Below are 27075 nucleotides of genomic sequence, written 5' to 3' on the forward strand. Positions count from 1 at the left end.
TCTACAAATTGTCTATTACACTCAATACCCTAAACTCAAAAATAACCTCCAAAGTTTGGTATCCAAATTTTCAAAAATCCACTCTTTTAGGCCCAAAAATAACTAACAAGGAGTGATTTATGAGAGTCTATTTTTTTCCAATAGTTAGATATCATACACTACTAGCCTCATATAGAGCAAGAACACTTACAAATGTTTTCTTAATTTTTTATAAATTTTTGAAATTTGAAAATTTTCATTATTTGTAAAGTTTGGTGTTAGTTACCTGAGGTGAGACTGAATATAAAAATATGATTTTTGCACAGTTTGTACACCTATATGGTAGCAACGTACTGTAAAAATTTCACCATTGATATCTGACTGTGAACAAAGATATGAATCTTTGAAAATGAGGAGATAATTCACATTACCGGTACTCTACATTGAGCTTATGACTGTTGCCTATTCACATGTGTGATATTGGCAGAATATAATCAATTATTATTGAATTAAGGTACTGAATGATATCCAAAAAGTGGAAACATCACTGAAATTAACATTTATATTATTTTGACATACTTAAAATAAATATTTTCAATTAATATCCTTCGAGATGCGACTGATCCTAAACCTGGTGGTGAATGTTAAGAACACTTATTTCTTCACACAGCTTCTGTGATATAGCTAGAATTAGACCTCCCAGTTGGTGTGGTAAGTTCAAGCACTGAAAGTTTCTTTAAAACGTTATTCATTGGTATCCAAACTTTGTCACTAGTAGATTTCTTGAATGATGTTCTTAGGCTCACAGGGTGGTAAAAATGCACAAAGACATCGTTTTCCAAACTTATTCTTTCAACCTCTGCAAGCCACCACTGTCCATCATACACACATGCCACTATGTCATTCAGTGTTAAAGACAGAGATTGTAATTTTACTGACACAATGATCCTCATAAATTTTGGTTTCTGATGTTACATAGCATCGAACCAAGTTTTATGCAGGGCCAAGGAATTTGTGGAAATGCCTTGTTCCTTTCATTGCTATACAGTTTTCAAATCTGGTTTGAAGTGTTGTTTTCACATGCACAACCACTTCTTCTTTCTTGATCAGAAAATAGGTAATGCCTTTAATATTATCTTTGCAAAAGACATACATGTCCTATACTGTGAGAATTTGGTCTGTGGTTGGCCTTTGTAGGCTGGCTTTACTTACTTCACATTTTGTTGTACCTCCTACTCCATCACATGCATTTTTACCATGGCAAGATGCAAAAAAGTGCCATTGAGCCTCCAACCCAAAGTTTCCTTTGTGGTTGCACAGATTTGAAAAATTCTTTTTATTCTTTATACTGACTACTTCTTCCGTCTGAAAAGTATATCAACTTCTCAACCTTGGGATATTTTCTTTTGTGTAATTTATTACATACTTTTGAAACACGTGTACAGCCAAACTGTTGTGCTCCAAGTAGTCACGTAGCATGCAAATTGAAGAACTGCAAACTTCATCTTTCACATTTTTAAAGTAGAGAATAAATGGATGCACTGTTGCCTGGTCATTGACCCAATGGTACCCTTGTATTGCATCCTGAATCACAAATGTACAATTTTCTGCGAAATCAGCTAGCACTACGCATTCAGTTTCATGAATTTGTGCTTTTTTGTCCTTCAGAAACTTACTTTGGATTTTAGAAACATAGTGGTGACTTTTGAGTTTTTGTAAGTCATCAATTAAAGATTACAAGTACTCTTCCTGAGATTTAACCACTGTCAGTTGTGACCCACTGTTTGAAGGTAATACTGTCTGGCATTTCCTCATCATATTCATGAAACAATTCAGTAACGGTTTCCTTACCAGAGCATTTATTACACAAACTCATCATGAAGTCATAACTGTTAGTATCACAGAATGTTAAATCTTGTAACTCTAGCAATTTTGCACTCACAATCATCAGTTTGACATTTGGATGTTATAAACAACTTAAGATCACTGAGTTTTGCACCCGCAATCATCAGTTTGACATTTTGATGATATAAACAAACACATATGAAGTGTGTCTCTGAGGATCCAGCCAAAATACACCACTTATGGTGGAGGTCACAAAATTTTGACCTTCCAAATTTGCATTCAGGGTGAGAATTTTTGAAAGCTACATAAAGTTCATTTAAATTTGACAGCACTAGTTGTTACTGCTTTGTTACTTTAACTCCATTTGTAACAAATCTTTACTGTCTTTACAACTTGGGCACATTGTACTGTTTTCATCATCTTCAAAAAACTGATGGATCTTTTTAATTGTTTCTTCACTTATACCTACTCCTTTGTTCTTTCCCAAAAGTGAAAGAATACTGTGCTCTTTCACTAATTTTTGGGTTAGTTTAACCAAATGATGAGAAACATTGAATTTATGAACTATTTTTTCTCTTGACCATGAGCCAGGGAGCAAACTTAAAAGTTTAGCTTTTTCCTCTTTAGATGTCACTGAACATTTAATTTTTAATTTCTCTATTAAGCTCAAATATTCAGTGTCAGATGGTGCTGGTGGTAGGTTTTATTCATCTTTAGAAATAATGTTGGTATCTGTATTATTACAGCATGACTCCAAGTCTTTTCTAATTTTGTCTGAAATTTGTTGTACCTTATTTTCAATAGCTGCTTTTCTTTTTCTGCTGCTTAATTTTACTAATTTCGAAGCAGGAGATACATCTAACTTAGAACAAGCAAAATCCAATATGCTAACAGCTTCCTCATTAGGAATATAAATGTCATAAACAAGGTTACATGATTCTGGTTCTGGATTCACAACAAATGTTTTTGAGTAACTATTTGGGCCCAGGGAATTTCCAGAAATCATATTGCATTTCACTTGGGAAGCTGTTTCACTCTCACATAACAAGGACAAATGTTCAAGTTTTATTTCCCTCAAACCTTTAGTAATAGGCTTTTTATGAACTTTAAGTGGGTCACAGCAATTTCTTCCAAAAATGTGGTTGTACTTCAGAATATATTTTTTCTCATGATACTCAAACACTGATGTTGCAGAAGAACTTACTCAAAATTTAAACAAAGTTTGTCTAACTTCATCAAAGTCATTGACATTTTTCAAGTTTTTTGAAACTGAACAGTAAACTGTTTTGTGACACACTTCACTTACTATCTGTCCAACAGAGTACTGTTCATCCATGATACTGCATTCCAGTTAATTTCTCAAAATTAATTACAAATTACACACAGAACAAAGCACATAACACTCTCGATGAAGTATGTACATCCACAAACTGAGTAAGAAATGGGCTACAGTAGTATGGAAGCAGTATTAAGTATTCAGTAAAGTTATATGCATGGTAAAAAGAAGAAGATTTGGTGTAGATGACCTTTAGAAGTCGAGGCCACTAGAGATGGGCTGTAAGGTTGTATTAGAGAAGGAAATTGTATGTATCTTTTTCATTGCACCTTTTTTAGGATTTACCTGAGAAATTGAAAGGAGCTATGGCAAACCTTAATTTGAATGGTAGGCAGGGATTTTAATTCCTGGTTCTTCGGAATGTGAACTTGGTGTCATAATAACATGACCTCCTCATTAACTTACATTGCCCAAAAAATTAAATTAAAACTCGTGTATCATGTCTATAATATCATTAAAACAATAATAATACTGTAACAGCAGAATCAGGTCTGCATTACAAGTCAGAATACTGAATAATGTGATTAACAGTAAAAGGACAATACAAATTAAATATGAAGGCAGAAAAAATACAAACTTGGTTTTTTGGAATAAACCACAGAATGAAAGTGGTAAATTTCTTGTCTTATTTATTCGTCTCTAGACCATTTTGTGCAACAATATTGGACAAGTCAGAAATATTACAGGAATAATATATACATATAAAACAATTAACAGAGTAGGGTATGATAATATGAAGATACGGGAGAAGTCGGGCAGGGCCTAATCGAAGGAACCACCCCAGCATTCACCTTAGCAACTTGGGGAATCCACGGAAAACCCTAGTCAAGGTCAAGCAGATGGGGAATAAATCTCAGTCTTCCTGAATGTGAAACCAGTACATTAAGAGTGGAGTATGCACTTTGCTCAGTACGTAAGTGGAAGGGGTGTTCCAAGTACATCATCTATACTGTGAGTGCAATATGTACAATAAGTAAATCAATGAACAAGAAATTATGAAAATAAAAACACTACTGAAAAAGTGAAAACATTTCATCACATTTCATGACACTGCTGAAATGTACACTTTGCATAATAAGTAAATCATTGATTTAGTTAAATCATGACACTTTGATATAAAACACCCCTCAAAAAATAAAATACATGAACACATTATATAGCATTGCTGAAAATTATAATGCATGCAGTAGCATTACATCATGTCTCAGAGGAGGTGTATTTCACTGCATTTGAGGGAAGAAATGAAATAGCATATGTTGACAGAGTACAAAGAATTCAACAATAAAAGAGGGTCTAGTAATCCTGTAAGCTAAAATCTTAGACTTGATGTTAGACAGCTGAGGATTTTCTGAATGTTTGTGTTTCAGTGTTTTATAGAATACAGTTCTACTATGCCGTCCTTCTCCCATGCAGTGTATCATAGTAGATATAGCCATTTGTATTTTATTTTCATTTAATGGTCATTTAAGCAGTCTACTTATTAATGCCTGACAAAAATGTTTTTTTTTTTTTTTTGTGTTGTAGCATCAAGAAGTAGCTGGAATAATGGAATCAGTGGTTATGAGCTTTTGGATGGTCCTCAAAATGTGCTTCTGCTGACTGCTCGTAAGTAATAGCTGCAAAACATTAACGATATTATTGCATTCATGTTCTACGATAAGCTTAATGTTTTTGTGTAATTTATTCAATTCATGTATTAAATTGGGAACATTTTGGTAAGTGCAGCATAAGAGTAAAATATCATCCAAGTGTTCTTTGTGGTAAAACATTACTGAGAACATGTTAGTGCATAGCAGGGGAGAGGAACCTCCACACATCTGTGTGAGTGGTGCATTGCTGATCACTGGGACATATCATACATTGCATAGTTTGCATCTGAAAGCTTCTGGTAAGAAGCTACTTACACAGCTGATTGTCAGAAATATTCAATCTGATCAAAGCAGTATCCATCATAGCTCTGTGATTTAGAATATGTTGACAAGTCTTTTTTGGGGATAAATTTGTCTAAAAGACAGGACTGCAGAATAAATATAGTTACTGTTGATACAGCTACTACTAAAATTAAATATTGCAAGTAAAGGATATTAAAGGAAAAGCATTTGGAGACTGCCACCAAAACATCAGAAACCTTACAAATAAAAACTCAAACATTGGAAAATCCAGGATGGAAGGTAACAATATTATGAGAAGAAAAGTTGCTGCTCACCGTATAGTGGAGATGCTGAGTCACAGATAGGCACAACAAAAAGATTTTCACACTTAAAGCTTTAGGCCAATGGCCTTTGTCAACAGTAGACACAAATATGCCCACACACACTCACGCAGATGCAACTCATACACACGACTGCAATCTCAGGCAACTGAAACCACACTGAGAGCAGCAACACCAGTGCATGATGGGAGTGGTGACTGGGTGGGGGAAAAGAGGAGGGGGGAGGGGAAGGGATAGTATGGTGGGGATGGTGGACAGTGAAGTGCTGCAGGTTGGGTGGCGGGCAGGTGAGAAGTAGGGAGGGGGAAGGGGAAGTAGTAGAAAAGGAGAGAAATAGAGAGAAATAAATAAAAAATAATATAAAATAAATAAAAAAAACGCTGAGTGTGATGGTGGAATGATGGCTGTGTAGTGGTGGAATGGGAGCAGGGAAGGGGCTGGATGGGTGAGGATAGCAAGTAATGAAGGTTGATGGTTGAGGCCCGGAGGGTTACGGAAACTAGGATGTATTGCAGGGAAGGTTCCCACCAGTGCAATTCAGAAAAGCTGATATTGGTGAGAAGGATCCATATGGCACAGAATTTGAAGCAGTCATTGAAATGAAAGATCTCATGTTTGGCAGCGTATTCAGCAACAGGGTGGCCCACTTGTTTCGTGGCCATTCATGCAGACAGACAGCTTATTGGTTGTCATGCCTACATAGAATGCGGCACAGTGGTTGCAGCTTAGCTTATAGACCACATGACTGGTTTCACAGGTAGCTCTGCCTTTGATAGGATAGGTGATGTTAGTGACTGGATTGGAGTAGGTGGTGATGGGAGGATGTATGGGACAGGTCTTGCATTTATGTCTACTACAGGGGTATGAGCCATGAGGTAAGGGACTGGGAATAGGGGTTGTGTAAGGATGGATGAGTATATTGTGTGATGAGTAAATTGTGTAGGTTCGGTAGACATCGGAATACCATTGTGGGAGGGGTGGGAAGGATAGTGGGCAGGAAATTTCTCATTTCAGGGAAAGACGAGAAGTAATCGAAACCCTGGTGGAGAATGTAATTCAGTTGCTCCAGTCCTGGATGGTACTGAGTTACAAGGGGAATGCTCCTCTGTGGCTGGACGGTGGGGCTTTAGGAGGTGGTGAGAGACTGGAATGATAAGGCACGGGAGATTTGTTTATGCACATGGTTGGGAGGATATTTATGGTCAGTGAAGGCTTCAGTGAGACCCTCGGTATATTTTGAGATGGACTGCTCATCAATGCAGATGCGACAACCATGCGTGGCTAGGCTGTACAGAAGGGACTTCTTGGTATGGAATGGGTGGCAGCTGTCGAAGAGGAGGTATTGCTGGTGATTAGTAGGTTTCATATGGATGGAGGTAATGATGAAGCCATCTTTGAGGTGGAGGTCAACATCTAGGAAGGTGGCTTGTTGGCTTCAGTAGGACCAGGTGAAGCAAATGGGGGAGAAGTTGTTGAGGTTCTGGAGGAATGTGGATAGGGTGACATCACCTTCTATCCAGATAGCAAAGATGTCATCAGTGAATCTAAGCCAGGTAAGGGGTTTAAGATTCTGGGTGTTTAGGAAGGATTACCCTAGGTGGCCCATGAATAGGTTGGCATAGGATGGTGCCATGTGGGTGTCCATAGCCTTACCCCAGATTTGTTTGTAGGGAATGCCTTGAAAGGAGAAGTAATTTTGGGTGAGGATATATTTGCTCATGGCGACTAGGAAGGAGGTTGTTCTTTGGAGTCCATCAGGCGTTGGGAAAGGTAGTGTTCAATAGCGGTAAGTCCATGGCCATTAGGAATGTTAGTGTACAGGGAGGTGTCATCAATAGTGATGAGTAGGGCACCGTGGGGTAAAGGGACAGGAACTGTGAAGAGATGGTGGAGGAAATGGTTGGTATCTTCTATATAGGAGGGTAGGTTCTGGGTAATAGGTTGAAGGTGTCGTCTACGAGAGCAAAGATTCTCCCAGTGGGGGTACAGTAACCAGCCACAATGGGGCATCCTGGGTGGTTAAGTTTATGGACTTTAGGAAGCATGTAGAAGGTAGGAGTGCGGGGAGTTTTAGGGGTGAGTAGACTGATGGACTCCAGGGAGAGGTTCTGGGATGGGCCTAAGGATTTGAGTAGTGACTGGAGATCCTGCTGAATTACTGGAATGGGGTCACTGTGGCAATGTTTGTAGGTGGAAGTACCTGATAGCTGGTGGAGTCGTTCTGCTAGGTAATCCTTGTGGTTCAGAACAACAGTGGTGGTGCCTTTGTCCACAGGTAGGATTATAATGTCGGGATCAGCTTTTAGATGATGGACTGCAGTTCTTTCTGCGGATGTGAGGATAGTCTGTATGTTGAGGGATTTGGGGAATGATGGTGAGGCAAAGTTTTAGGTTAAGAAACTCTGGGGATGGGTTGGGGGCGGTGTGGGTGGATCATGGTTGGTGGAGGAGTGAAATAAGTTAGGCAAGGTTCAGTATTGGTCATTGGTTGCATCTGATTGGTCGAGTTGGTGGCAAAAAAGTGTTTTCACTGTAGGGACTGGTAAAAGGAGAGAAGGTCTTTAACATTCCTCCAGAACCTCAACAACTTCTCCCCCATTTGCTTTACCTGGTCCTACTGAACCCAACAGGCCACCTTCCTAGATGTTGACCTCCACCTTCATCAGTACCTTCATCCATATCAAACCTACTAACCACCAGCAATACCTCCACTCTGACAGCTGCCACCCATTCCATACCAAGAAGCCCCTTCCGTACAGCCTAGCCACCCGTGGTTGTCGCATTTGCAGTGATGAGCAGTCCATCTCGAAATATACCGAGGGTCTCACTGAAGCCTTCACTGACCGTAATTATCCTCCCAACCTTGTACAAAAACAAATCTCCCTTGCCTTATCTTTCCAGTCTCCCACCACCTCCCAAATTCCCACCGTCCAGCTACAGAGGAGCATTCCCCTTGTAACTCAGTACCATCCAGAACTGGAGCAACTGAATTACATTCTCTGCCAGGGTTTTGATTACCTCTCGTCTTGCCTTGAAATGAGAAATGTCCTGCTCACTATCCTTCCCACCCCTCCCACAGTGGTATTCCACTGTCCACCAAACCTACACAATATATTCATCCATCCTTACACAACACCTGCTCCTAATCCCTTACTCATGGCTCATACCCCTGTAATAGACATAAACGCAAGACCTGTCCCATACATCCTCCCATCACCATGTACTCCAGTCCGGTCACTAACATCACCAACCCTATCAAAGGCAGGGCTACCTGCGAAACCAGTCATGTGGTCTATAAGCTAAGCTGCAACCACTGTGCCGCATTCTATGTAGGCATGACAACCAACAAGCTGTCTGTCTGCATGGATGGCCACCAACAGACTGTGGCCACGAAACAAGTAGACCACCCTGTTGCTGAACACACTGCCAAACATGATATCCTTCATTTCAATGACTGCTTCACAGCCTGTGCCATATGGATCCTTCCCACCAACATCAGCTTTTCTGAATTGCACAGGTGGGAACTTTCCCTCCAATACATCCTACGTTCTTGTAACCCTCCAGGCCTCAACCTTCATTAGTCGCTGTCCTCACCCATCCAGCCCCTTCCGTGCTCCTATTCCAGCACTACATAGCCATCATTCCACCATCACACCCTGCGTTTTCTTATGTTTTTCATTTTATTATTTATTTATTTCTCTCTATTTCTCTCCATTTCCACTACTCCCCCTCCCCCTCCCCACATCTCACCTGCCCACCGCCCAACTTGCAGCACTTCACTGTCCGCCATCCCCACCATACTAACCCTCACCCTCCCCATCCCAGCCTCCTCCTTTCCCTCACCCAGTTGCCACTCCCATCATGCACTAGTGTTGCTGCTTGTAGTGTGGTTTCAGTTGCCTGAGACTGCAGTCATGTGTGTGAGTTGCATTTGCGTGAGCGTGTGTGTGCTTATCTGTGTCTTGTTGATAAAGGCCATTGGCCTAAAGCTTTAAGTGTGTAAATCTCTTTGTTGTGCCTATCTGTGACTTGGCATCTCTGCTATATGGTGAGTAGCAACTTTCCTTATCATGATATGGTAACAAATGAAAAAGGGGAAATTCTCATTTCTGTTCCAGAAAATGAAAAGATGATGGAATTTCAGCAGACTTGTTTTGTTTATTAGAAAACCACATGGAAATCACTGGAAACGAACAGATTCATTGTGGTGGATACATGCTGCTAGCATACTACTGCAGAACTCATGAAAAGTAAGAGGGAGTGGCTATACATGCAAAAAATTGAGTTAAGTCCCAGGCCCTGCATGTTAATGAACATGGTGTTGAACAGTGTTTTGAGTGTTGTAACACAATAGTTGACCTGGAAACATAGTCATATAGTACTGACGGTATACAAACAACAATAACTACCAGTGTTTTGTGAAAATGACAGAAACTGCCAAAGTAAAAAATACACATTAAATTTCTCAAAATGCAGCACATGTAATGATAAAAAACCATGCTTCTAAAGAAAAGAGGCCAAAACTATCGTACAAGTGAAGTAAACTATAAATGCATTTACAGTCTCAGGTACTTTTTCGTAAGTCTGCTATTTTTAACAATGGCTCCCACTATTCTTAGAAATAATATTTGCTTCACAAATAAATGTAGCTTACCTTGTACTTGGTAAAAATGAAATATTTCTAATAAATAATTTCTCATAAATCTGAACATATTCAGAACTAAACCAAATAAGCATTGTAGCAAACTAAGTGAAAACATTAGAATGTTGTCAGTCAATGACAATAATCGTTCATAGATAACATCAGTGGCAATTTTCTACTATTGAGGCTTAACTAAACCACCTACTCCAACTATTTGACAAAGTCAGAAATACAAGTAGGTTATTGCAAAGAGGGTCATATATCTAGACATGTGATACAAATCAACCACGCATTGTACATTCATGTTGGCATAACCTCAACAAAATTTGCAGATTAAGGCTAACATAGATCTCTTGCTATGCTAAAAGTGAGTCTCATCCCGCATTTAGTTTTCTTGGCTTTCATTGAGAAAACTAGTGACTTCTAAGATAACATAGACCTCAGGTTATGCTACAGATCAGACTGTCACAACAGATAACTTTCCTGCAGTCAGATTTGTTGGCTTCACCAACTCACAACTAAACTATTGCATTCCAACCTAGGCTAGACCTCAAGCTACACTACACTGCAGATACATTTATGCTTTCAGATTCGTTTGCTTCACCACCTCACAACCAATCTAACCTGTCTTAAACCTTGGGCTACACTAGAGATCAGCCTGTCACCTCAGATACCTTCTCATCTGTCAGATTCATTGGCTTCACCAGCTCACAAGCAGACTGTTGCATTCCAACCTTACCTAGACCTTGGGCTACACTACAGATCGATCTGTCACCACATTTACCTTTTCTGCTGTCAGCCTCATTGTTTTTGCCAACTCACAACCTAACTGTTCCATTCCAACCAAATCTAGATCTTGCACTAAGTTACTGTTCAGCCTGTTTCCAATTATATCTTTTGTGCTGTCAGATTCGTTGTCTTCGCCAACACACAACCGCCCTGTTGCATTCCAACCTAACCTAGAACTCTTGTTACGCTACAGATCAGTGTGTCACCACAGACACCATTTCCACTGTAAGATTCGTTGACTTCACCAAATCACATCCAAATCTAGGCCTCAAGATAAACCAATCCATTATTGTAACATTAAGCTGTTCTCCTGAGTCACAAAGTAAATAAACACTCTCTCAGAAATTCAGAACTTCTTCCATAATTTGAGAAAATACATCTCGCTTTTCACACTACCTCCTCCTCAACGTGTACTCAATTGCTTTCTACGAATTTGCTAACACCAGTGTCAAAGTGCTCCTGCTCTTGGCTGATATACAAGTACTAGTACAATGCCCACTTAAGTGTTTATCTTTTCCTGTGTTTTCCTCGTAGAATATTTATTAAATTTCATGTGTGTTTCTCTGTTTAGGAGGTTTAATCTAGTGGTTTTGTAAGTGTAAATTCATTCAGTCTGTAGCACAATAATTGCTCACTGAACAGTCAGTTACATAGCTTGCTAACGCATCAGTGCCCATTGGCAACACATCAGGAGGGTAGCAAGCTGCATCTCTAGAATTGTCTGCTTTTGTAGTTCACTTCTTCAGTTACATCTTGCTAGGATGGCTAGGGTGCGTGCATACTGTGTGCAGATGTAGGAGGAGCTGGCCACAGTTTGCGAACAGCTGGATCTGCTTTTGGCTATGGTCAGTCACCTTCAGGCTGCTGCCCCGGAGTGCTGTGGTGGTGCAGAATGTGGCACATCACATGGGACACCTCAGGTGTCACTTGTTTTGCACACTGGCTCTGCTTTTGAAGCACCTCCTTGTGCCCCCAACACCTTGGAGCTGCCTTCACAGCAGGGTGAGTGGCAGCTGGGATGCATTTGCGTCACTTGAGGCAGAGGGACAATGTGGAGACTGGCTGCCTAGGCTCATCTACCGTATTTACTCGAATCTAAGCCGCACTTTTTTTCCGGTTTTTGTAATCCAAAAAACCGCCTGCGGTTTAGAATCAAGTGCAAAGCATGCGGAAGTTCTGAAAAATGTTGGTAGGTGCCGCCACAACTAACTTCTGCCGTCAAATATATGTAGCGCTCGTGTTTGCTGCTATCTCATTTAAATCCTGTCTGCCTAATAAACTACGAAACTAGAGTGAGACAACAGCAAATGCGGAAGAATATACGTATCTTATCATGTTTATATTCGTATTATTCTTATGCCTAATAGTGATACAGTCAGAAATGAAGCACGGCAACTGACTAGATTTTAAAATCTAAGATGACTCTAATTTCTGTGCAGAATTTGATGTACTAAAGAAGCGGCCGCAAAGATTTTCAAGCGGAGAAAAATTTTCGCCTAACTCTCGTTCAGAACATGTTGTATCATACACAGTCTATTATTTAGTTCTTGTTGATCATTATCAAAGAAAGCAGCAGTGTAAGTAACAAAAAATAGCAGTCTCTTGCCATTGTTTTGCTAATGAGACGATTCTCTCTCTTTTTTTTAATTGTACACGGCGGTAGCGCGCATAAAAGCAAGCCATGCCGCGAGCGGCGACAGGCCATAAACATGCACTATCAGAATGCGACAAACAATGCATGACACAGTACAGTAATGCATTTTCAGCTTAGAGTGATGTAAACACCTATAACAAAGAAAACGGCACTTATCAGATCAAAGCAAAATAAGCAATCGATTCAAACCAGACGAAGCACGTGAAAAATGAAGGGTACCCGTATAAATACGGACGGTGCGCCTGACACATAGCAATGGCTACGTGGTAAAGCTTATCTGCTTAGCTCACGACTCGAACCAAACTACTGTAGCTATATCGTCATTCATTCGACCTAAATTGTGTTTCATACTACAATGGACCAACTTTGTTTCGATTTGGAGGTGCAGGCTAAAACTTTTCTCTCCCCTTGAATTTCGAGACTCAAATTTCAGGTGCGGCTTAGATTCGGGACTTTTTTTTTTTTTTTTCCTTTATTTCGAGTCTCATTTTTCAGGTGCGGCTTAGATTCGAGTAAATACGGTATTCACCCTGTGAATGGACAGGCGGCTGCTCATTCAGCATGGACTGAGAAGGCACATGTGGGGGAGGGGTCTACTAGTTATTGGGTGCTCCAGTGTTAGGCACGTTGTGGAGTCCCATAGGCAAATAGCATTCAGGACTGGAAAGGAAGCCAATGTGCACTTGGTATGTCTGCCAGGGTTCCTCATAATAGATGTGGAGGTGGCCTTACTTATGGCTATCAAGCATGCAGAATGCAGTCATCTGCATTTGTGACTCACGTTGGCACCAACGGCACCTGTCACATGGGTTCTGAGGCAATCCTCAATTTGTACTGGCAGCTGGCAGAGGCAATGAAGACTGCTGGCCTCACATGGGGTGCAAGCAGAGCTCGCAATTTGCAGCATTGTTCCCAGCGTTGATTGGGGTCCTATGATCTGGAGTCAAGTGGAGGGTCTCAATCAAAGGCTTCATCGACTCTGTGACGGTCTCGGCTGCAGATTTCTAGACCTGTGTTATCACGTGGGGATTTGTAAGACTCCCCTTGATAGGTCTGGGTTGCCCTACACAAAGGAAGCACCTACTCAGGTAGCAAAGTATTTGTGGAGCGCACGTGAGGGTTTTTTAGACTAGGCAGTAGTTTGACATGCTCTGATGAACACTTGCCAGTCAGTATGCAGAAAGGGAAATCAAATGGTGATCACAATTTTATCAGTAAACTGACAAAGTATTTGTAATTAAGTTCCCGAATTTACTGTCCTCCAGGAAAGTTATTGTGCTCAAATTATTCTTGGGACCAAGAGCTGGCTGAACCCAAAGTGGAAAGCTCTGAGATATTTAGTGAGTCATGGAACGTATATCATAAAGACAGATTAGAAGCCATAGGAGGGGGAGTGTTCATTGTAATTGACAAAAATATTGTCTCTGTTGAGGTCAAAGTTGAGTGTGACAGTCCAGTCATCTGTCCGCATATAGCAGGTGTAGGTGAAACCTAGTTAATTGTTGGATGTTTTTGCTGGCTAAGTATTTCTGCTATGACAGTTCTATAGTCATTCAAAGAAAGTCTATGGTCAATAGTGTGTAAATACCCAGATCGTGTGATACTTGTTGGATGCGCCTTTAACCTGCAGAGTATAAACTTGGATGTCTATGGATTCATTGCAGGGGGTACAGACACATTCATGTGAAATACTTTTGAACACATTTTCTGAAAACTATCTTGAGCAGCTAGCTCAGCAGCTCACACACAATGGAAATATCTCAGACCTCATAGCTACAAACAGACCAGACCTTATCGATAATGTCAGTATATAAACGAATATTAGTGATCATATTGTCATTATAGCAACTATGATTACAAAAGTTAATAAATCAGTCAAGAAGCCAGGAGAGCGTTTCTGCTAGATAAAGCAGATAAGCGGTTATTAGCATCTCAATTAGTGAATTGGCATGACTTAGTTCCAGTAAGATGGATGTAAAGGAATTATGGGCAAAGGTTAAGCAGATTGTAAATTATGGTCTGGAGAGTTACGTGCTGAGTAAGTGGACAAAGGATGGAAAAGACCCACCATTGTTTAATAATGAAATTTGGTAGATGCTGAGGAAACAGAGGCTGTTCCACTCAAGGCTCAAAACAGAATGTACAAAAGATGACAAGCCAAGGTTTGTGGAGATTTGTGCATCTGTGAAAAGATCTATGTGTGAAACATACAACAACAACAACAACAACAACAAAAAAAAATGTTCAAATGTGTGTGAAATGTTATGGGACTTAACTGCTAAGGTCATCAGTCCCTAAGCTTACGCACTACTTAACCTAAATTATCCTAAGGACAAACACACACAGCCATGCCCGAGGGAGGACTCAAACCTCCCCCGGGACCAGCCGCACAGTCCATGACTGCAGCGCCTTAGACCACTCGGCTAAAACATACAACAAATAACACCATTACACCTTAACAAAAGATTTGGCAGAGAAACCAAGGAAATTCTGGTCTTACATAAAATCACTAAGGCTTACATTTAGCCCTTGTTGACCAGCCTGGTGTGGCAATTGAAGATAGCAAAACAAAATCCGAAGTTTTAAATTTCACGTTCAAGAAATCATTAACATAGGAAACCTGAACAAAAATATCATCATTTGACTATCAGACAGACTCCTGTACGGACAACATAGTAATAAGCATACCTGGCATAGAGAAACAACCTAAAGATTTGATAGCAAATAAATCACTATGTCCAGATGGAATCCCAGTTTGATTTTACAAAGACTGCTCTATGACACTGGCCCCTTATTAGCTTGCATTTGTCATGAATCTCTCACCCGGCCCAAGTCCCAAGTGACTGGAAAAAGTGCAGATGACTCTGGTGTATAAGAAGGGTAAAAGAGCAGATCTGCAAAATTACAGACCAATATCCCTAACTTCTGTTTGCTGCAGAATCCTTGCACATATTCTCATTTTGAGTATAATATACTTTCCTGAGACAAGAAGCTTACACCCATGAATCAGCAAGGTTTTAGAAAGCGTCACTTGTGTGAATCTCAGATTGCCCTTTTCTCACATGATATACTGCGAACTGTGGATCAAGGGCAAGAGGCAATTCCATATTTCTAGATTTCCAGAAAGCATTTGACAAAGTGCCCCATTGCAGGTTGTTAATTAAGTTGTGAGCATATGTAATAAGTTCACACATATGTGAGTGGCTCAAATACTTCTTAAATAATAGAAACCAGTATGTTGTCCTCAACCACGAGTGTTCATCAGAGACAAGGGTATTGTCAGGAGTGCCCCAGGGAAGTGTGATTCAACTGCTGTTGTTCTCTATGTACATAAATGATTTGGCAGACAGGGCGGGCAACAGTCTGCATGCTGATGATGCCATGGTTTATGATAAGGTGTCGAAGTTGAGTGTCTGTAGGAAGATACAAGACAACTTGGACAAAATTTCCAGTTGATGTGATGAATGGCAGGTAGCCCTAAATGTGGAAAAATTTGAGTTAATGCGGATGAGTAGGAAAATCAAATCTGTGAAGTTCAAATACAGTAGTATCCTGCTTGACACAGTCGAGTTATTTAAATATCTGGGCATAACATTGCAGAGCAATATTTGGTGGAAGGAGCGTGTTAGAACTGTGGTAGGGAAGGCAAATGGTTGACTTCATTTTTTTGGGAGAATTCTAGGAAGCAGTGCTTCACCTATAAAGGAGACTGCAAATAGGACACTAGTGTGACCTATTCTTGAGTATTGGTCGAGTGTTTGTGATCCGTACCAGGTCAAATTGAATGAAGACATTGAAGCAGTTCAGAACCAGATTGCTAGATTTGTTACCGGTGGGCTCGAACAATGTGTAAGTGTTATGGGGTTGCTTTGGGACCTTGAATGAAAATCCCTGGAGGGAAGGCGATGCTCTTTTCGAGGAACGCTGCTGAGAAAATTTAGAGAACCGGCATTTGAAGCTGATTGCCAAACGATTCTACTGCCGCCAACATACATTGTGCATAAGGACCATGAAGATAAGAGAAACTATGGCTCATAGGGAGGCATGTAGATAGTTGTTTTTCCCTCTCTATTTGTGAGGGAAACAGGAAAGGAAATGACAAGTAGTGGTACAGGGCACCCTCTAGTATGCACTGTGTGGTGACTTGTGGAGTATCTGTGTGGATGCGGATGTAGGTACAATTGTCAACATCATCACACAATGCAAGGACCACCACATAGCAAATCACTGTTAGACAAAACCAGTGTAGAAATGAAAGTTACAGTAATAGGATATGCGCCAGTACTTACCAATAGCAGATTAGTGTCCCCATTAGGTTGACATCCAAGAAATACTTCAAAACTAAAAATAAAACAAAATTACTGAAACAAAAATAGTGGCAAAAATTCAAATAAAAAAAATATTCACCACCATTTCTAAACAAAAACTCATCTCTCTTTCATTGGCACATACATCCAGCACCTTTAAAAAAACTCAAACTGCTGTGTTGTCCAAACAAGACACAGCCAGAGCAAAAGCACCACAGGCATAAAGATGCAAGCAGGTGCCAGTGCCATAGAGACTCACCACTTGCATGAGTTCCAACAGTGCCACATGTGGCACTGAAGATGAAGTTATCGACTTTGCCTCAGCCAATTGCTGGCTGAGTACAATCTGCCAATGACCAGACGACAACAGACAGAAACCTACTCGTAAGGTAAAAGAGCAGCTCTTGCTCACGTGGTTATAGATCATTGTCTACGGTTGACTTATACAGGGAACATCTTTTAGTGAACTCTTAGATATGAACAGACAGTTGCTGTAAATTGCAATTGCTATGTACTATGGAGCTTACCTATGATTATTTGCACGTAGCCATTGAGGGCCTTTTTTGTATTATATTGCAAGCAATGTTGCAGACTTCATTATTCATCTAGTCAAAAAGATAAGTAAACCTTTTAACTAATTTGTGTGACTCAGTTATTAATTTGTTGGGGTGTTGTAGAACCTTCTTTCTCCTATCCTGTTACCTGACCCTGGGGAATATCTGTGTAATAGTGGCAGGGAGAAATTGTCTTAGTGGTGTGCTGCACCAGAAGCCATTTCATGAACTCACAAACTCGGCCTACCGTAGCAACAAAGGCGACCCCACAGCAGTAGCGACAAAGCCTTTACAAAACTGGCAACGAGGGTTTAAAAAACAGACAAGCACCAGTTTTGCGGAATATTATTCTTTTAGTCATACTCATCTAAATGGCTCTATAACACTGAAGTTCTCCTTTTCCCTAACCCAATAATTCTTTTTATTGCCCCCTTTACAAAACTGGCAACGAGGGTTTAAAAAACAGACAAGCACCAGTTTTGCGGAATATTATTCTTTTAGTCATACTCATCTAAAAGGCTCTATAACACTGAAGTTCTCCTTTTCCCTAACCCAATAATACTTTTTATTGCCCCCAGTATCCTTAAATTGTGTCTGTACATGCTCCTGTTTCTTTTGTACCTAAATTCTACCAAGTGATTCACAGCCAAATCCATGTACCCTACTTCATCTAACCCCTTATAACTAGACCAGTCATCTGACATTATGGTTAACCCATCTGCATTATACCTTTTTATTAATGTAGAACAAGCTGTACCTCAAATTATTATTATTTGTTCACTCTGTATCACTCTTTCCAGTCTTTTCGTAAGTATTTGACTATGTGGCCTATAACAGAATACTGACTTGTTTAACTGACCAGAATTTGTTAATCACTTCTCATTTTTACTTTTGTACAGGATTCTCCATACAGCAAGCAATTCTGGAGCTCAGAAATGAAGTACTGACAGCACTAAACAGGAAAAATCACCCAGCTGGTAGATTCAGTAACCTTGCCAGAGTCTTTGAATTAATGGATCACAAATTTCTACTTAGCAAACTAAAGTGTTTTGCCATTAATGGCATCCCTCTTGCAAGGATGGAATATTTGCATCACTGGTGTCCCTGCCAATGTCATTGTCTGATGTACTCGTTGCTATCACTATCTTTTTCTGTCATCTGTGTTGCCACATATTTATAGCTGTGTCACAGGCATACTCATTAGCAAACTCACTACCATGCTACTCTGACCATTTTCACTCCTTGTCTGTCATCTCCACTGCGGTCTCTGTATTTGCCACTTTAACCACCAGTGACATGCCCTGAAATCTTTGCCTCTTCTCAGGATTTGGTTATTCAACATTCTATCTATATAAGTTTCTCATTGTGACCAGAAATGGATTTTCCTACCACCACAAAATCAATAGTTACTTACACCCACCTCATCACTCCTACAGCCACATATTCTTTTACACCACATTTATTATCCCCACTTGTCCTTTCCACCTTTCTCACCTATCTTGCTGCAATTACAGTTCCTCCAGCCTTTCCCCTGACATCTTTATGGCTGTCATCTCATAGAATTTTGTATATTGCTGGTGGTCTGTGTCTTCCTAACATGATATTTCAACAATGTAATTCAGCATCTTCATCAGATGTTTCCTGAGATAGGTTGCTTTTCTGACCAGGCCCCGTATTTGTTCCTGGATGTTGCCTGGTGTTCACTATGCCATCTGTGTCCATTGTGGTTGTTTCTTATGGTGATATCCACCTCCAGGATTTCTCTCTTCTGTCTGCACCCATTGCAGCTGTCTTCCATGGTGGCAGCCATCCCATGGTGTTCCGTATTAGGTTTACATCCACCAGGCATGTTCCTAGCACTATTGTGACACTGTACATGTTCCTTGCACTGTTTGCGACTGTTGCAGTTTTCTCTCATGGCCATGCCATCCTCCCGGCATTCTGAATTCAGTATGTGCCTGCAAGGTGCGCTTTCTGCAACACCATGCAGCTGTTTGAGTTGCATATTGTGTCCACACATGCTGCAGTAATATCTTGTGGTGGTAGCTGCTCTCTGGTGTTTCGTATTATATGTGCTCCCAGATTTTGTGCCTGAGGTTTCGGGTGATTGATGTTGTTCGCTATTTTGTCCTTGACCACTGTGGCTATCTCCTGAGGAGGCAGTTGCTGCCTGGAGCTCTGTATGAGGCGTGATCCTGTTAACTATACCTCTTGTCATCTGAGGCTCATTACAGGTGTTTCTGTAGTGGTTCCAAAGTTGGATTCCATGCTGTACTGAGCCAGTACCCTGCTTCTGGTTTATTAGCTTCTCCACCATCTGGATTTCAATAGATTCATTGATGACAGTTCCCCAGAATTTAGGTGTTTGAGCCAGGATCGTGGATTTGTAATAATTCATAGTGGGTCCAAGTTCCAGGCAATATTCTGCTATTGCTGATTTAGTGGCCTGTTGTAACCTGGTAAGTCTTTAGTGTTCCTTATGTCTTACGTCCACACTTCTGGATGATTGACCAATGAAGACATGCCGCATTCATGAGGTATATTGTAAATACGAGATTTTCTTAACACTAGGTCATCCTAGGCCATTCCAAGGAGTGCATTGATCTTGCTGAGCGGGCAGAACACACTTTTAATTTTGTGTTTCCTCAGGATTCTGCTGATCTTAACAGATATATGCCCTGTATACAGTAGAAGGGATTCCTTTCTGGTCTCTTTTGCGTGTCTCTCTTCCATTGTATCAAGTCATATTGTAGGATGTATTGCTTTGTTGGTGGCCCTTGTTTAGTATCCACTAATTGTCTGGGCCTGAGAGTGTTGTGGTTTGGTGTACAAGTGTTCTGAGCAGCCATTTCTTCTGTGCTGGGTGGTGGCAACTGTCTGCCTGTGGATATAAGTTGGTGCATGTTAGTTTCCTATATACACTGTGGGCAAATGTGCCATCTGCTTTGCTCTTCACCAGGACATCCAGGAACAGGAGTTGACCGTCATTCTCTAGTTACAAGAATCAGGCCTCATAGGGGGCAACAGGTAGCAGTTACTTCCTTGGGAGACAGACACAATGGTCGTGGATAAGATAGGGCACATCAACCATCTGAAACCATCAACATAACCAAGCAGAAGACATTGTACAGGACACCAGACTGCAACTACCACCACAAGAGATTGCTGCAGCTGGTGCAGATGTAATATGCAACTGCAACAGGTGCCTGATGCTCTAGAAAGTGCACCTCACAGGTGCTTACCAAATCCAGAATGCCAGGAGGATGACATAGCCACAAGAGAAAGCTGAAATGGTCACAAACAGCATAAGGAACACCAACAGTATCACAACAGTGCTAGGAACGTGCTTGGCAGGTGCAGACCTAATACAGACTGTAGGATTCTGAACCAATATTCATTGATGTGATTCCATCTGCTTCAATGATAGACAGTGATTCTGATGGTGTGACCAGTCCTGCTGGAACCATCATGCCTAAACAGCACACCCACAATATGATGATCCAATGGAACAGTAATGGATGTTACTGTCACCTGTGGCCAGAAATACAACTGATTTTCTCTTGATCTGCAATCTGTGTTGCTCTCCAAGAAACACATTTCACTGATGACTATTCCCAACATTTTGAGGTTACCAGTCTGTCAGCATTGTACTGCTCTCAAGAGGGCATCTAGAGGAATCTGGTTCGCACATATGTAGTCTGTACCATATTGGAAGTAATAGTGGTGTGGGTGCAAATGACCCCTGTAGTCAGCATTTGTAATGTTTATTTATCTGCAGGTAGGCCACTTACTTAACTGGAGATGATCCCTTTAATTCAACAACTCTCCCCCACCCCCTTCCTTTTCTCCTTCTTGGGGTATCAGTGCACACCTGTGGGGAAGTACTACTTTTTCTGGTAGTGGCTGTCTGATTGACCAGTTTCTTTCTTATCTTGATCTGTGTCTCTTCAATGATCCTACCAAATTATGTGCCACCCATGGCACCTTTTTGGCTATTGATCTTACAGTATCTTCACCCAATCTCATGGATTCACCATAATGGTTGCTACATACTGATATTTGTGGCAGTGACCATTTTCCTATGATCCTGTCACTTCCTTCCCTCTGTCTGACAGACCAGTTACCACAATAAGCACTGCAAAGAGCCAAGTGGTAGTTGTATGCCCCTGTGGTCACCTTCACCCCCTCTCTGTCAGATTACATTGGCAAAATTGCAAGAGACCCACACCACTGGAGTTGGTGTCCCCCCTTCTACAGGCCCCCTGCACACCTGGCCAGTGCCATGGTGGACCAACAACATTGTAACAATTATCCAGGATTGCTGAAGAGCCTTGCATCATATCAAGTGACATCTTTTACTGTCTACCCTCCTCACTTTTAAGCAACTTTGCACTAAGGTGCACTGTCTAATTAAAAGCAGTAAGAAGCAATGTGTGGTTCACGGGAGGAATGATCCACAACCGACCATCTCATTTGGTTAGAAATGGCAATTTGACACGTTTTTTCTAAATGCTAAGACTTTCCTTGCCTACATAAGGCAAATAACACCACTTTTTGCTGCCACATCTTACTTACCTCCATGACAGGATTTTGAGGCTTCCTACTGATTTTCATTTGCTAGTTCTTATTGCACTGATTGCTCCAGGTTAGAGTTGGCACATCACTCATCTCTCCATGAATCTAAGGGAATGGTGTTCCACAGGGATGTGTGCTGAATATCACACTCCTCATTGCGTCAGAGGCTAGTGATCTATGTATCACTTTCTTTTTGAATACGAGGGACATTTGATCCCCTGACACCAGCCCTTTGGTGGGATTACCTGTTGGAATACAGCTCAAGTTCCTTTGCTGGGACCTCCACGTGACCTGTGACCTATTTAGAATGTTCTCCCCATGTTTCCCTGTTCCTCCCCTGCCCTTCCCCCTTGGTTAGTACCCAGGCCACTAATTAGGACTGATCTATCTATTTCAAACTCCTAAAGTTTTGTCATCCTCATAATCTTTTAGCATCTATTCCTTTCAGTTCTTCAGTAGTATCAGGATGCTATTGTCATTTACACTGATGGCTCTAAAACCATGGATGGCAATGTATATACTTTTACATCTCCTGCTGGTCAGGAACAGCATTTGTTGCTAGGAACATTTAGTGTTTTTATGGTGGAGCTGACAGTCATTAACAGAGCCCTATTTTTTATCGAGTCTGTCTCCATAGCTGAGTGGTCACCATAGATGGCTGCCATGTGGAAGACCCAGGTTTGAGTCCCTCTACTGCCAAGGATTTTTCCTTGGTGGGAGGACCGGTATGTGGTGCAAACAACCTTGTGATGCAAATTGTGGAGCTACTTGACCAAATGATAGTGACTCCACAGTCTGGAAAGTCTGCATAATGTCTGGGACAGCTTTGCAAGACAAAGGATGACACAGAAGGTGGTAAACATCCTTAGGGCCTTCATGACCTGACAAGGAGTTTAGGAGCTCATGTCTTTTCTTTCCTTTCTTTCTTTCTTTTTTTCCCCTGAAAAACAATATTTATAATGACTCAATCAGCAGTCCCCAGACCACTGATGGATGTAACTCTTGTCACTCTGTGATATCTGCTACTCATGACCTTCTCTCTGTCCATAGTTAGAGCGTCTGCTCAATTGTCTGCCTTTGAGTCCCAAGTCATATTGGTATCATAGGTAACGAACTGGTCAACCATCTGGCTAGAGAAACAATTACCTGCACCATTTTTGCTCTACTGATCTCAGTCATGGATTTGTGGATGCAAAAAAGATATTGGTTCAATCAGAGATGGAACAACATGTGGTACACTACCATCCCTCTAATAAACACTGCACTATCATGGTGACTACTGCTACATGGTGCTTCTCCTCCCATTCCCCCTGGAAAGAATCCACCATCCTATGTTGCATCCACATTGGCCGTACCACACTAAGCTATAGTTTTATTTTATGTAACAAGTCTCCTCCACATTGCAGTTGCAGATCCTAGCAGACAGTAGCTCTTATCCCAGTGGAATGACCTTTCCTTCTGGCCCTCCACACTAAGCATGGTTCTCCAAATTTTTTGCGTTAGTATTGGTGGAGGACTCATGGACAGTTGAACTGGTTCTCTGTTTTCTCCATGAAAGTGGTTTTCATTCTTAGATAATATTTTAAACTATCTTCAGTGCAAGGACAGGGCAGTTGAGGTTGGAGCTTCTCCCACAGCCTGTAGGGACTGGGGTACCCTCAATGCCATCTCTTATGCCAGCTGTCTCTGTCCTCCCTCTTTTAATCTGTTTTAATTGCTTTTAGATGCAGTTTGCTTTTTCTTCTGCTGCATCCTATTTACTATTTTTGGGGTAGTATGGTGGATGCTGTTCCTCTATTTAATGCTTTTGACTATAATAGATCGGGCTTGGGACACCTAGGAGAGAGATGGCTCTCGTTGAGTGCAAAACATTGTGGGAACACTCTCCTGCTGCGTTAATTATTTCCCTCACGTTCTTTTATTGACCGTTCAACTGATTTCCACTTTGTTTTTAGCTTTCCCACTTTTACTGTTATGGATCTCCTGACTAGAAGGCTTTCTTTACTCTATAACTGTCTTGTCCCTTAATAAAGTTGGCAAGGGATCAGAAGCTGGTGGGGTGTCTCTTGCTACAGTTGAGCCCTAGGAAATCCCTTGTCTGCTCTGACGTATGAACTGGCCCAGTCCATATTCTTTTTACTCTTTCATAATGTATTTCTTAGCTCTGACACCCATACTACCTCCAGTGCCTCAGTTTTACCACTGCTACATACTTTCGTCATTCATCACATTTATGATGGACATAACTAGCTCCAGATAAACTGCTTTTTGACTAGGGTCTGATGACCTTACTGTTTAGCCCCTTAATGCCCCAACCAACCAACATTTCAAGGCCACTATGAATCAAACAAGCAACTTTTCATCTCAAGGGTGTCTCAACAAAGTTGTTTGTGATTTAAATTTGTTGGAGCAAGAGGCTGACCCTTTGGCTTTGTAGGTTAAGCATGGAATCCTCTTCTCTTTCATACAATAGTGAATGGTTATTGTGACTTCTTTGTTGTTTTTTTCTGAATGTCTGTCCAAGGAAGGCTGAAAGGTCTTTTTGTAAAGATATTCAGTCCATTATGGTGACTCCTGGCCATGTTTTCAGTGTTAATGAGAGATAAAGTTAGCCTAAAAGCTTCTCCACAATATAAACAAATTCCCTTCTGTTCAGATTCCTCACATAGTTAATCTGGAGTCATGTGATGATTTTAGATTACTACTCACACTTGTCCAGAATAAGAAGTACAAATACCGTGTATGTGGAGTTCTCAAGTGTAACAAATTAGGCCATGCTCTACGTATAACAATACTGTCTTGCTATGTATCAGATGCTACAATACTGTTTGGTGTGCTCAAATGTCAGCAACAAAAGGCCATAGATGAAAAAATACACATCACACTAATATCTTTGCTACTTATGTGCATATAATTTTGTAATATTCAATGTCTCTTTACGCATACTGATGAAGGAAAGAAAGGTTCCTGACATAGTAATTACAACCATGTTTGAGACCATCTACATATCTAAAGATGATGTCTTGAGAAGAAATTTGTGGCTGATACTCAGTTCACTTTGACAATAAACAATTCTTATGTAAAAATCCACATTAAAACTTAATAAATTATTAATATCATTCATATTCAATCCTTCTAATTTACATAAGAAATCCACTAAGTTCTTGATGGGATGTACAGAATGACCTACTAGTGGAAGTAACAAAATATTTTGCTACACAGGATGTCAGATCACCAGTGTTACTGGTAATAGGACAAAGAGAAACTCCTTCCTTGGTGGGATCTTCGGAAGCTAGGAGAGAGGGGGGGGGGGGGGGCGTGAGGTGAGGTGAGATGAGATGTAACAGTACAATAAGAGTTGAGATTTTGGTGGTCTCCTGTGACATAGAACTTTTCTTCAGGAGGTTGTTTGTGTTCCTCTCAACCGTTTTTGTTGAGTACTTTGGAATAGTTTTGACAGTAATGTTTAGGATCAAGTTTTTCATTTACCTGTCACAAACATTCAATATGCCCTCCACTGGGCACACAACAAATGTACAGACAGTTGTCATACTCATCCCCTACTTTCATGAGCAATCCTAGATATATTGCTTTCACTGCTGTTGCTGCATGATGGTGCCATCCATTTAACATTTCTGGAATGGGAGGAATGTACAAAAAAAAGAGAGAGAGAGAAAAGAAGGAGGAGGAAGAAGAAGAAGAGAGAGAAGAAGAAGAAGAAATTGAGCTCAGCTGATATTAGATGCCTGTAGTGCAAAGCAATATTTGTACGCTGCTTACATCTGTTCCATCATTGTGGTTCACACTCTTCGCAAAGATCAAGCTGCACAGTCATAACTGAATTCCTGCTGTTGAATGTGAGAACATGAAGTAGCTTTTGTTGCTATGTACTTGACTACACACACATTGAATAATGAACAAGCAACACCAGAAAGACCACTACTGATGACTTAACGCTGGTCCCAAGGTAAACTTTTAGTTTCGAAGCATATGTTAAAATTTACGCAAAAAGTCTGTTGCCATCCACATAGAAGTTAGTCATGTGTAATCGGATGAATCTTTTCAAAACATGCTTCATGTCTTGTTGCCAAAACCAAGATTTCATATTTCAGACAAAATCATGAAAATCATATTTCAACATAATAGGCAAGTTCAAAAGTACTTTAAGTAATTAATATGTGGCAAATGCAGAAAGTAAGTTAAAGGCTCTTTATACATACAGGCAACATATGGTTGGGAACTTTTCACTGGCTACTCCAGACCATGCTCCCATTGGCTGCTTCCAACTTGGAAAATCTGATACGCCTCAACTAAATTGTGCAGATGGCCACAGTGACATTAGATTTTATAACACAACACTCATTTGCTGTACTTTATGTATGTGAATTACTTCTACAATTACCTTTGATTTCATATTATTGTACCCTGATTGTCATTCAGCTCCTATTAGCACTTGAAAATTATTTTACTATAGACTGAAACTACCCACTGATAACCAAGCAAACCAATTACTATTGGATTTGTTTGGAAGTTCAGATAACAATTTTTTCTGAACTACGAGAGACATTTGTTGTTTGAAATTATTGTAACAGGTTATATTTTTGGGACTTACACCTACTGTATGCAGGATAAGACAAAATTGAGAAAGAAATCTGTAAACCACATCAATTGCTAAAGAAGTAGCAAAAACTGAAATTAGTGTCAGTTAGGACACCCTTCATCTATTCGCATACTGAATACTATTTAATGACAGAGGAAAGAAAAACTGTTTTGTAATCTATTCCATGCAAATAACAGTGTATAAAAGCACTCTGTCTTCAGGCCACAAATGGCCCATTGGGACCATCCGACTGCCGTGTCATTCTCAGCTGAGGGTGCGAGTAGGAAGGGTGTGTGGTCAGCACACTGCTGTCCCAGTTGTTATGATGGTTTTATATGACTGGAGCCGCTACTATTCAGTTGAGTAGCTCCTCAATTGGCATCACGAGGCTGAGTGCACCCTGGAAAATGGCAACAACGCATGGCGGCCCAGATGGTCACCCATCCAAGTGCCGGCCATCACTTTGGTGATATGACAGGAACGAGTGTATCCACTGTGGCAAGACTGTTGCCATATAACAGTGTATACCATTTTCAATAATGTCCTGAATCTCTTTTTCTAGTACGTTGAAACACCACAAAA

At 40.7% G+C, this 27075-nt stretch overlaps 1 protein-coding gene across 1 annotated transcript in view; it reads left to right on the forward strand.

The window, feature by feature from the left end:
• The window catches only part of LOC124795436 (dynein regulatory complex subunit 4), a 136288-nt gene that overhangs the window by 3575 nt on the left and 105638 nt on the right, over nucleotides 1-27075 (forward strand). The window contains exon 2 of the mRNA XM_047259462.1: nucleotides 4685-4765. The gene's annotated coding sequence lies outside the window, so the exon portion shown is untranslated. The remainder of the gene's footprint in view (nucleotides 1-4684; nucleotides 4766-27075) is intronic.

This window comes from Schistocerca piceifrons, chromosome 4, assembly GCF_021461385.2.
Source record: "Schistocerca piceifrons isolate TAMUIC-IGC-003096 chromosome 4, iqSchPice1.1, whole genome shotgun sequence".
Classification (NCBI taxonomy): Eukaryota; Metazoa; Arthropoda; class Insecta; order Orthoptera; family Acrididae; genus Schistocerca; species Schistocerca piceifrons.